We start from the raw sequence: 13,789 nt of genomic DNA on the forward strand, positions 1-13,789 counted from the left end.
CTGCTGGCGGTGAAGGCGCTGCTTGTCGGGGGCGATGACATCACTTCTAGCGGCGGCGGTCGTCTGGAAGAAATGGCGGGGTGTATCCGCGCGACATACTGCGATGATGGATTTCCTTCCGCAGAAGAGGTCAGCGCTGCAGCTCCCACGGGGAAAAAGACTATCCAGAAAGAACAGCTAACATACACTAATAATGAGACTGAAAAACCAAAGTGCGCGCAGAAAAAAAAAAAAAAGAGAATGCTCAACACCAAAAAAAAAAAAAAAAAAAAACAATATGAGAGCCCTCACCAAGCTCGTAGCAAAGCAAAACAAAAGATGGAGCTGAACAGGAGAGAAACACCAGTAAACACCACACACAAATCACCCTCAACACAATACAAGTGAAAAAGAGCAACGCAGCAACTAATAAAAATCGTCACTCAATTACCAGGCAGACGCGGCAAAGAGCCCTCACCAAGCTCAAAGAAAAAAAAAAAGAGGTTTAACGGGAGCGAGACATGGGAAACACCACACTTGACTGGAAAACGGCTCTTGTCAATGAAATCACATTGCAGGAACCCAATAGATCAGCACCTCAACTAAAATAAAAGGGCACACATGCAAAGAATTCGCACTAAGCTCTCAAAAAAAAAAGAAAAAAAAAAAAAAAAAAAAACTGGTGGCAATGCAACAAAAAGTAATAAAATAATAATAATTAAAGGCACAACCGGAGAGAAACAGCGGCAGATACTACATGAACAAACCAACAAGGATGGCAAAGAATTTGAACACAAACAAAAAAGTAAAAAAAAAAAAAAAAAAAAAACTAGCAAAGACGGAAAAAGAAAAAAAAAAGTTTAAGGGCAGAAAGCACTACATGAATAAACCGATTGCAAAGAATGTGAGCACAAACAGAACGGAGAGGTTAAAGAACAAGCAAAAAAAAAAGAAAAAAAAGGAAAACTAGAAGGACAAAAAAAAAAAACTAGCAAATTAAGCAAAAAGAACACTTGAAGGACAAAAAACACTGCCAGATACTACATAAACAAGCCAACAATGGGGATAGGAAACACTAAATGAACTAGTAAAAAAAGAGAGCTCTCACCAAGCTCTCACAGCAACCGGGAATCCAGGGACAGCAGGGGTTCCAAGAACAGCAGGTCCGGATGGTCCATGAGTCCAGAGGTCCAGGGTCAGCAGGGGGGTCCAGGGTCAGCAGGGGGTCCAGGAACAGCAGGGGGTCCAGGGGTCCAGGATACTACTACACTTTGATCTTAGCCAAAAGGCCGAGAAGCGATAAATTGACAAGGAACTGCAGTTCGATCCCATCAAAAATGTATGCCCAAGTGGTGCCACTTATCGGTTGTTGCAGAAACAGCGTCGGTCCACCGTTTTTTGTTTGTAGCACTTGAGCTATGGTTTACCAAATCTCGACACATCCCTTGAAGGGGATTCTTAATCAAACCATTCTTTATTGCCTCAAATAATGGACTCACATGCAATGACATGCGGAAAAAGTAACCCAAGGTGTCACTGCATGCACGAGGCGCCCAACAATGCAATAAGACAGGCATTGAGAGGATTGCTGTGTTAGGCACATGGATAGCAGTGAGCTCGAATGAAAAAAGTTAGTTGGCCTCATCTTTGAGTTGTGATTGTCCTCCCCCAAAAACCGTGAGTCGCTTAGCTAGTCCCGGAAGTAGTGCAGTACCGGGTAGACCCGTGGCAGAGGTACAGCAAGCCCAGAATGCTCTGCCGCATTACAAAAAATAGTATAATATCAGGGTTACAAATTACAACTGGCAACTGATATCAAGCTGTTAAAACAGTGTTTTCCAGAAATGTTTTGTACATTTGCAAGCAATGCTTTATTGCAGATACCTACTGCTATTAAGGCAAAAGCCTTTATTGCCTCATAGTTGTCGTTAGCAAAAGTGTCACATTTTTGCCACAGCACTTATTGGTCGCGAAGGGAAGACGTCGTGGAGGTGTCGACCAATCACAGAGCAACACCACAGTATGTGCAAATGCATAGCTTATATGTCCATATGTCAATCAATGAGCAGTTACTAATTAAAAAGGAAATAAATAAGTAAATAATTATTTATATGCTATGTCCTGGTTATTGCACTAATTACTCAATATTGGCTAGGTAAACAATTATTACTAATTATTTACAGTTGCGAAAATATAATTACTAATTATTACCACACTGTAAAACCAACCACATTGGCTAGATAAACAATTATTACTAATTATTTATAGTTGCATAGTATACTTACTAATTATTACCACACTCTGTAAAACCAACCACATTGGCTACATAAACAATTATTAATAATTATTTACAGTTGCGTAAATAATTACTACACTCTGTAAAACCAACCACATTGGCTAGGTAAACAATTATTACTAATTATTTACAGTTACGTAAATATAATTACTAATTATTACCACACTGTAAAACCAACCACAATGGCTAGGTAAACTTTTAATACTAATTATTTACATTTGCGTAAATATAATTACCAATTACTTCCACACTCTGCAAAACCAACCACAATGGCTAGGTAAACTATTACTAATTATTTACAGTTGCGAAAATATAATTACTAATTATTACCACACTGTAAAACCAACCACATTGGCTAGATAAACAATTATTACTAATTATTTATAGTTGCATAGTATACTTACTAATTATTACCACACTCTGTAAAACCAACCACATTGGCTACATAAACAATTATTAATAATTATTTACAGTTGCGTAAATAATTACTACACTCTGTAAAACCAACCACATTGGCTAGGTAAACAATTATTACTAATTATTTACAGTTGCGTAAATATAATTACTAATTATTACCACACTGTAAAACCAACCACAATGGCTAGGAAAACTTTTAATACTAATTATTTACATTTGCGTAAATATAATTACCAATTACTTCCACACTCTGCAAAACCAACCACAATGGCTAGGTAAACTATTATTACTAATTATTTACAGTTGCGAAAATATAATTACTAATTATTACCACACTGTAAAACCAACCACATTGGCTAGATAAACAATTATTACTAATTATTTATAGTTGCATAGTGTACTTACTAATTATTACCACACTCTGTAAAACCAACCACATTGGCTACATAAACAATTATTAATAATTATTTACAGTTGCGTAAATAATTACTACACTTTGTAAAACCAACCACATTGGCTAGGTAAACAATTATTACTAATTATTTACAGTTGCGTAAATATAATTACTAATTATTACCACACTGTAAAACCAACCACAATGGCTAGGTAAACTTTTAATACTAATTATTTACATTTGCGTAAATATAATTACCAATTACTTCCACACTCTGCAAAACCAACCACAATGGCTAGGTAAACTATTATTACTAATTATTTACAGTTGCGAAAATATAATTACTAATTATTACCACACTGTAAAACCAACCACATTGGCTAGATAAACAATTATTACTAATTATTTATAGTTGCATAGTGTACTTACTAATTATTACCACACTCTGTAAAACCAACCACATTGGCTACATAAACAATTATTAATAATTATTTACAGTCGTAAATAATTACTACACTCTTTAAAACCAACCACATTGGCTAGGTAAACAATTATTACTAATTATTGACAGTTGCGTGAATATAATTACTAATTATAACCACACTCTGTAAAACCAACCACAATTGCTAGGTAAACTATTATTACTAATTATTTACAGTTGCGAAAATATAATTACTAATTATTACCACACTGTAAAACCAACCACAATGGCTAGGTAAACTTTTAATACTAATTATTTACATTTGCGTAAATATAATTACCAATTACTTCCACACTGTAAAACCAACCACAATGGCTAGGTAAACTATTATTACTAATTATTTACAGTTGCGAAAATATAATTACTAATTATTACCACACTGTAAAACCAACCACATTGGCTAGATAAACAATTATTACTAATTATTTATAGTTGCATAGTATACTTACTAATTATTACCACACTCTGTAAAACCAACCACATTGGCTACATAAACAATTATTAATAATTATTTACAGTTGCGTAAATAATTATTACTAATTATTGACAGTTGCGTGAATATAATTACTAATTATAACCACACTCTGTAAAACCAACCACAATTGCTAGGTAAACTATTATTACTAATTATTTACAGTTGCGTAAATATAATTACTAATTATTACCACACTGTAAAACCAACCACAATGGCTAGGTAAACTTTTATTACTAATTATTTATAGTTGCATAGTATACTTACTAATTATTACCACACTCTGTAAAACCAACCACATTGGCTACATAAACAATTATTAATAATTATTTACAGTTGCGTAAATAATTACTACACTCTGTAAAACCAACCACATTGGCTAGGTAAACAATTATTACTAATTATTTACAGTTGCGTAAATATAATTACTAATTATTACCACACTGTAAAACCAACCACAATGGCTAGGTAAACTTTTAATACTAATTATTTACATTTGCGTAAATATAATTACCAATTACTTCCACACTCTGCAAAACCAACCACAATGGCTAGGTAAACTATTACTAATTATTTACAGTTGCGAAAATATAATTACTAATTATTACCACACTGTAAAACCAACCACATTGGCTAGATAAACAATTATTACTAATTATTTATAGTTGCATAGTATACTTACTAATTATTACCACACTCTGTAAAACCAACCACATTGGCTACATAAACAATTATTAATAATTATTTACAGTTGCGTAAATAATTACTACACTCTGTAAAACCAACCACATTGGCTAGGTAAACAATTATTACTAATTATTTACAGTTGCGTAAATATAATTACTAATTATTACCACACTGTAAAACCAACCACAATGGCTAGGTAAACTTTTAATACTAATTATTTACATTTGCGTAAATATAATTACCAATTACTTCCACACTCTGCAAAACCAACCACAATGGCTAGGTAAACTATTATTACTAATTATTTACAGTTGCGAAAATATAATTACTAATTATTACCACACTGTAAAACCAACCACATTGGCTAGATAAACAATTATTACTAATTATTTATAGTTGCATAGTGTACTTACTAATTATTACCACACTCTGTAAAACCAACCACATTGGCTACATAAACAATTATTAATAATTATTTACAGTCGTAAATAATTACTACACTCTTTAAAACCAACCATATTGGCTAGGTAAACAATTATTACTAATTATTGACAGTTGCGTGAATATAATTACTAATTATAACCACACTCTGTAAAACCAACCACAATTGCTAGGTAAACTGTTATTACTAATTATTTACAGTTGCGTAAATATAATTACTAATTATTACCACACTGTAAAACCAACCACAATGGCTAGGTAAACTTTTAATACTAATTATTTACATTTGCGTAAATATAATTACCAATTACTTCCACACTGTAAAACCAACCACAATGGCTAGGTAAACTATTATTACTAATTATTTACAGTTGCGAAAATATAATTACTAATTATTACCACACTGTAAAACCAACCACATTGGCTAGATAAACAATTATTACTAATTATTTATAGTTGCATAGTATACTTACTAATTATTACCACACTCTGTAAAACCAACCACATTGGCTACATAAACAATTATTAATAATTATTTACAGTTGCGTAAATAATTATTACTAATTATTGACAGTTGCGTGAATATAATTACTAATTATAACCACACTCTGTAAAACCAACCACAATTGCTAGGTAAACTATTATTACTAATTATTTACAGTTGCGTAAATATAATTACTAATTATTACCACACTGTAAAACCAACCACAATGGCTAGGTAAACTTTTATTACTAATTATTTATAGTTGCATAGTATACTTACTAATTATTACCACACTCTGTAAAACCAACCACATTGGCTACATAAACAATTATTAATAATTATTTACAGTTGCGTAAATAATTACTACACTCTGTAAAACCAACCACATAACAGTAAAAGTCGGAAAAAAAAGTCGGAAAAAAAAGTCGGAAAAAAAAGTCGGAAAAAAAAGTCGGAAAAAAAAGTCGGAAAAAAAAGTCGGAAAAAAAAGTCGGAAAAAAAAGTCGGAAAAAAAAGTCGGAAAAAAAAGTCGGAAAAAAAAGTCCAAAAATTTCTAGAACAAAACAAAGCAGTTTTTCTGTTTTTTTTCAATTGTGCCTTCTCCCCCCAAAAGGGGGAGATGCTGGGCCGGTCCCGGAAGTAGTGCAGTACCGGGTCGACCCGTGGCGGAGTTGGAGCAAGCCCCGAACACTCCGCCGCGCTACAAAAATCAGTTTAATATCATGGGTACAATTAGAACCCGTAACAGATATTAAGCTGTTAAGAACAGATGGCTTTCGACAATGCTTGGGACATTGGAACAAGAAAATGGTCATGGGTTCCCCTAGAGCGGGAACATCCATAGGGGGGGGGATCTCCAGGTTTACCAAGTCTTCGGAATGTCAATGCAAATGGGAGACCAATTGCAGTGGCATACAAAAGACCCGGCCGCACAAGAGATCAGCCGATCGGGCAGTGTCGTGACGGTGGCATGAAGAACCGGTGCCGGAGCACCGAGCCCTCACGCCAGCCATTCAGGGCACCCAATCATCCGAAGGGCAAGGGGGGTCCCAAGCATTCCCGGAAAGGGAATGGTTAAAGGCTGGTTCTAAGAACCAAGACCTTGAGTAGAATCCCGACCCCTGGCATCAGTCAAAGCGCAACACTCAGCCAAAGGCCGAGATATACTGACCCGAAGGTACAGTACTACACTTTGATCTTAGCCAAAAGGCCGAGAAGCGATTACTACACTTTGATCTTAGCCAAAAGGCCGAGAAGCGATTACTACACTTTGATCTTAGCCAAAAGGCCGAGAAGCGATAAATTGACAAGGAACTGCAGTTCGATCCCATCAAAAATGTATGCCCAAGTGGTGCCACTTATCGGTTGTTGCAGAAACAGCGTCGGTCCACCGTTTTTTGTTTGTAGCACTTGAGCTATGGTTTACCAAATCTCGACACATCCCTTGAAGGGGATTCTTAATCAAACCATTCTTTATTGCCTCAAATAATGGACTCACATGCAATGACATGCGGAAAAAGTAACCCAAGGTGTCACTGCATGCACGAGGCGCCCAACAATGCAATAAGACAGGCATTGAGAGGATTGCTGTGTTAGGCACATGGATAGCAGTGAGCTCGAATGAAAAAAGTTAGTTGGCCTCATCTTTGAGTTGTGATTGTCCTCCCCCAAAAACCGTGAGTCGCTTAGCTAGTCCCGGAAGTAGTGCAGTACCGGGTAGACCCGTGGCAGAGGTACAGCAAGCCCAGAATGCTCTGCCGCATTACAAAAAATAGTATAATATCAGGGTTACAAATTACAACTGGCAACTGATATCAAGCTGTTAAAACAGTGTTTTCCAGAAATGTTTTGTACATTTGCAAGCAATGCTTTATTGCAGATACCTACTGCTATTAAGGCAAAAGCCTTTATTGCCTCATAGTTGTCGTTAGCAAAAGTGTCACATTTTTGCCACAGCACTTATTGGTCGCGAAGGGAAGACGTCGTGGAGGTGTCGACCAATCACAGAGCAACACCACAGTATGTGCAAATGCATAGCTTATATGTCCATATGTCAATCAATGAGCAGTTACTAATTAAAAAGGAAATAAATAAGTAAATAATTATTTATATGCTATGTCCTGGTTATTGCACTAATTACTCAATATTGGCTAGGTAAACAATTATTACTAATTATTTACAGTTGCGAAAATATAATTACTAATTATTACCACACTGTAAAACCAACCACATTGGCTAGATAAACAATTATTACTAATTATTTATAGTTGCATAGTATACTTACTAATTATTACCACACTCTGTAAAACCAACCACATTGGCTACATAAACAATTATTAATAATTATTTACAGTTGCGTAAATAATTACTACACTCTGTAAAACCAACCACATTGGCTAGGTAAACAATTATTACTAATTATTTACAGTTACGTAAATATAATTACTAATTATTACCACACTGTAAAACCAACCACAATGGCTAGGTAAACTTTTAATACTAATTATTTACATTTGCGTAAATATAATTACCAATTACTTCCACACTCTGCAAAACCAACCACAATGGCTAGGTAAACTATTACTAATTATTTACAGTTGCGAAAATATAATTACTAATTATTACCACACTGTAAAACCAACCACATTGGCTAGATAAACAATTATTACTAATTATTTATAGTTGCATAGTATACTTAGTAATTATTACCACACTCTGTAAAACCAACCACATTGGCTACATAAACAATTATTAATAATTATTTACAGTTGCGTAAATAATTACTACACTCTGTAAAACCAACCACATTGGCTAGGTAAACAATTATTACTAATTATTTACAGTTGCGTAAATATAATTACTAATTATTACCACACTGTAAAACCAACCACAATGGCTAGGAAAACTTTTAATACTAATTATTTACATTTGCGTAAATATAATTACCAATTACTTCCACACTCTGCAAAACCAACCACAATGGCTAGGTAAACTATTATTACTAATTATTTACAGTTGCGAAAATATAATTACTAATTATTACCACACTGTAAAACCAACCACATTGGCTAGATAAACAATTATTACTAATTATTTATAGTTGCATAGTATACTTACTAATTATTACCACACTCTGTAAAACCAACCACATTGGCTACATAAACAATTATTAATAATTATTTACAGTTGCGTAAATAATTATTACTAATTATTGACAGTTGCGTGAATATAATTACTAATTATAACCACACTCTGTAAAACCAACCACAATTGCTAGGTAAACTATTATTACTAATTATTTACAGTTGCGTAAATATAATTACTAATTATTACCACACTGTAAAACCAACCACAATGGCTAGGTAAACTTTTATTACTAATTATTTATAGTTGCATAGTATACTTACTAATTATTACCACACTCTGTAAAACCAACCACATTGGCTACATAAACAATTATTAATAATTATTTACAGTTGCGTAAATAATTACTACACTCTGTAAAACCAACCACATTGGCTAGGTAAACAATTATTACTAATTATTTACAGTTGCGTAAATATAATTACTAATTATTACCACACTGTAAAACCAACCACAATGGCTAGGTAAACTTTTAATACTAATTATTTACATTTGCGTAAATATAATTACCAATTACTTCCACACTCTGCAAAACCAACCACAATGGCTAGGTAAACTATTACTAATTATTTACAGTTGCGAAAATATAATTACTAATTATTACCACACTGTAAAACCAACCACATTGGCTAGATAAACAATTATTACTAATTATTTATAGTTGCATAGTATACTTACTAATTATTACCACACTCTGTAAAACCAACCACATTGGCTACATAAACAATTATTAATAATTATTTACAGTTGCGTAAATAATTACTACACTCTGTAAAACCAACCACATTGGCTAGGTAAACAATTATTACTAATTATTTACAGTTGCGTAAATATAATTACTAATTATTACCACACTGTAAAACCAACCACAATGGCTAGGTAAACTTTTAATACTAATTATTTACATTTGCGTAAATATAATTACCAATTACTTCCACACTCTGCAAAACCAACCACAATGGCTAGGTAAACTATTATTACTAATTATTTACAGTTGCGAAAATATAATTACTAATTATTACCACACTGTAAAACCAACCACATTGGCTAGATAAACAATTATTACTAATTATTTATAGTTGCATAGTGTACTTACTAATTATTACCACACTCTGTAAAACCAACCACATTGGCTACATAAACAATTATTAATAATTATTTACAGTCGTAAATAATTACTACACTCTTTAAAACCAACCATATTGGCTAGGTAAACAATTATTACTAATTATTGACAGTTGCGTGAATATAATTACTAATTATAACCACACTCTGTAAAACCAACCACAATTGCTAGGTAAACTGTTATTACTAATTATTTACAGTTGCGTAAATATAATTACTAATTATTACCACACTGTAAAACCAACCACAATGGCTAGGTAAACTTTTAATACTAATTATTTACATTTGCGTAAATATAATTACCAATTACTTCCACACTGTAAAACCAACCACAATGGCTAGGTAAACTATTATTACTAATTATTTACAGTTGCGAAAATATAATTACTAATTATTACCACACTGTAAAACCAACCACATTGGCTAGATAAACAATTATTACTAATTATTTATAGTTGCATAGTATACTTACTAATTATTACCACACTCTGTAAAACCAACCACATTGGCTACATAAACAATTATTAATAATTATTTACAGTTGCGTAAATAATTATTACTAATTATTGACAGTTGCGTGAATATAATTACTAATTATAACCACACTCTGTAAAACCAACCACAATTGCTAGGTAAACTATTATTACTAATTATTTACAGTTGCGTAAATATAATTACTAATTATTACCACACTGTAAAACCAACCACAATGGCTAGGTAAACTTTTATTACTAATTATTTATAGTTGCATAGTATACTTACTAATTATTACCACACTCTGTAAAACCAACCACATTGGCTACATAAACAATTATTAATAATTATTTACAGTTGCGTAAATAATTACTACACTCTGTAAAACCAACCACATTGGCTAGGTAAACAATTATTACTAATTATTTACAGTTGCGTAAATATAATTACTAATTATTACCACACTGTAAAACCAACCACAATGGCTAGGTAAACTTTTAATACTAATTATTTACATTTGCGTAAATATAATTACCAATTACTTCCACACTCTGCAAAACCAACCACAATGGCTAGGTAAACTATTATTACTAATTATTTACAGTTGCGAAAATATAATTACTAATTATTACCACACTGTAAAACCAACCACATTGGCTAGATAAACAATTATTACTAATTATTTATAGTTGCATAGTATACTTACTAATTATTACCACACTCTGTAAAACCAACCACATTGGCTACATAAACAATTATTAATAATTATTTACAGTTGCGTAAATAATTATTACTAATTATTGACAGTTGCGTGAATATAATTACTAATTATAACCACACTCTGTAAAACCAACCACAATTGCTAGGTAAACTATTATTACTAATTATTTACAGTTGCGTAAATATAATTACTAATTATTACCACACTGTAAAACCAACCACAATGGCTAGGTAAACTTTTATTACTAATTATTTATAGTTGCATAGTATACTTACTAATTATTACCACACTCTGTAAAACCAACCACATTGGCTACATAAACAATTATTAATAATTATTTACAGTTGCGTAAATAATTACTACACTCTGTAAAACCAACCACATTGGCTAGGTAAACAATTATTACTAATTATTTACAGTTGCGTAAATATAATTACTAATTATTACCACACTGTAAAACCAACCACAATGGCTAGGTAAACTTTTAATACTAATTATTTACATTTGCGTAAATATAATTACCAATTACTTCCACACTCTGCAAAACCAACCACAATGGCTAGGTAAACTATTACTAATTATTTACAGTTGCGAAAATATAATTACTAATTATTACCACACTGTAAAACCAACCACATTGGCTAGATAAACAATTATTACTAATTATTTATAGTTGCATAGTATACTTACTAATTATTACCACACTCTGTAAAACCAACCACATTGGCTACATAAACAATTATTAATAATTATTTACAGTTGCGTAAATAATTACTACACTCTGTAAAACCAACCACATTGGCTAGGTAAACAATTATTACTAATTATTTACAGTTGCGTAAATATAATTACTAATTATTACCACACTGTAAAACCAACCACAATGGCTAGGTAAACTTTTAATACTAATTATTTACATTTGCGTAAATATAATTACCAATTACTTCCACACTCTGCAAAACCAACCACAATGGCTAGGTAAACTATTATTACTAATTATTTACAGTTGCGAAAATATAATTACTAATTATTACCACACTGTAAAACCAACCACATTGGCTAGATAAACAATTATTACTAATTATTTATAGTTGCATAGTGTACTTACTAATTATTACCACACTCTGTAAAACCAACCACATTGGCTACATAAACAATTATTAATAATTATTTACAGTCGTAAATAATTACTACACTCTTTAAAACCAACCATATTGGCTAGGTAAACAATTATTACTAATTATTGACAGTTGCGTGAATATAATTACTAATTATAACCACACTCTGTAAAACCAACCACAATTGCTAGGTAAACTGTTATTACTAATTATTTACAGTTGCGTAAATATAATTACTAATTATTACCACACTGTAAAACCAACCACAATGGCTAGGTAAACTTTTAATACTAATTATTTACATTTGCGTAAATATAATTACCAATTACTTCCACACTGTAAAACCAACCACAATGGCTAGGTAAACTATTATTACTAATTATTTACAGTTGCGAAAATATAATTACTAATTATTACCACACTGTAAAACCAACCACATTGGCTAGATAAACAATTATTACTAATTATTTATAGTTGCATAGTATACTTACTAATTATTACCACACTCTGTAAAACCAACCACATTGGCTACATAAACAATTATTAATAATTATTTACAGTTGCGTAAATAATTATTACTAATTATTGACAGTTGCGTGAATATAATTACTAATTATAACCACACTCTGTAAAACCAACCACAATTGCTAGGTAAACTATTATTACTAATTATTTACAGTTGCGTAAATATAATTACTAATTATTACCACACTGTAAAACCAACCACAATGGCTAGGTAAACTTTTATTACTAATTATTTATAGTTGCATAGTATACTTACTAATTATTACCACACTCTGTAAAACCAACCACATTGGCTACATAAACAATTATTAATAATTATTTACAGTTGCGTAAATAATTACTACACTCTGTAAAACCAACCACATAACAGTAAAAGTCGGAAAAAAAAGTCGGAAAAAAAAGTCGGAAAAAAAAGTCGGAAAAAAAAGTCGGAAAAAAAAGTCGGAAAAAAAAGTCGGAAAAAAAAGTCGGAAAAAAAAGTCCAAAAATTTCTAGAACAAAACAAAGCAGTTTTTCTGTTTTTTTTCAATTGTGCCTTCTCCCCCCAAAAGGGGGAGATGCTGGGCCGGTCCCGGAAGTAGTGCAGTACCGGGTCGACCCGTGGCGGAGTTGGAGCAAGCCCCGAACACTCCGCCGCGCTACAAAAATCAGTTTAATATCATGGGTACAATTAGAACCCGTAACAGATATTAAGCTGTTAAGAACAGATACTACACTTTGATCTTAGCCAAAAGGCCGAGAAGCGATAAATTGACAAGGAACTGCAGTTCGATCCCATCAAAAATGTATGCCCAAGTGGTGCCACTTATCGGTTGTTGCAGAAACAGCGTCGGTCCACCGTTTTTTGTTTGTAGCACTTGAGCTATGGTTTACCAAATCTCGACACATCCCTTGAAGGGGATTCTTAATCAAACCATTCTTTATTGCCTCAAATAATGGACTCACATGCAATGACATGCGGAAAAAGTAACCCAAGGTGTCACTGCATGCACGAGGCGCCCAACAATGCAATAAGACAGGCATTGAGAGGA

General features: G+C 32.4%; 2 non-coding genes and 3 pseudogenes across 2 annotated transcripts; all 5 read right to left on the minus strand.

The window, feature by feature from the left end:
- Positions 1-1,659: 1,659 nt before the first annotated feature.
- LOC146171291 (U2 spliceosomal RNA) lies at positions 1,660-1,830 on the minus strand (annotated as a pseudogene).
- A 4,438-nt stretch (positions 1,831-6,268) lies between these two features.
- Positions 6,269-6,459, minus strand: LOC146171292 (U2 spliceosomal RNA). The gene has a single exon (XR_014702931.1). It is a non-coding gene; the product is annotated as a U2 spliceosomal RNA (small nuclear RNA).
- Positions 6,460-6,691: 232 nt separating this feature from the next.
- LOC146171293 (U2 spliceosomal RNA) lies at positions 6,692-6,873 on the minus strand (annotated as a pseudogene).
- A 457-nt stretch (positions 6,874-7,330) lies between these two features.
- On the minus strand, positions 7,331-7,501 carry LOC146171294 (U2 spliceosomal RNA; annotated as a pseudogene).
- A 5,812-nt stretch (positions 7,502-13,313) lies between these two features.
- Positions 13,314-13,505, minus strand: LOC146171295 (U2 spliceosomal RNA). The gene has a single exon (XR_014702918.1). It is a non-coding gene; the product is annotated as a U2 spliceosomal RNA (small nuclear RNA).
- Positions 13,506-13,789: the final 284 nt, after the last annotated feature.

The sequence above is a fragment of the Amblyomma maculatum genome, unplaced genomic scaffold (assembly GCF_055883805.1).
Source record: "Amblyomma maculatum isolate TAMU_Amacu unplaced genomic scaffold, ASM5588380v1 scaffold_23, whole genome shotgun sequence".
In the NCBI taxonomy this organism is placed as follows: domain Eukaryota; kingdom Metazoa; phylum Arthropoda; class Arachnida; order Ixodida; family Ixodidae; genus Amblyomma; species Amblyomma maculatum.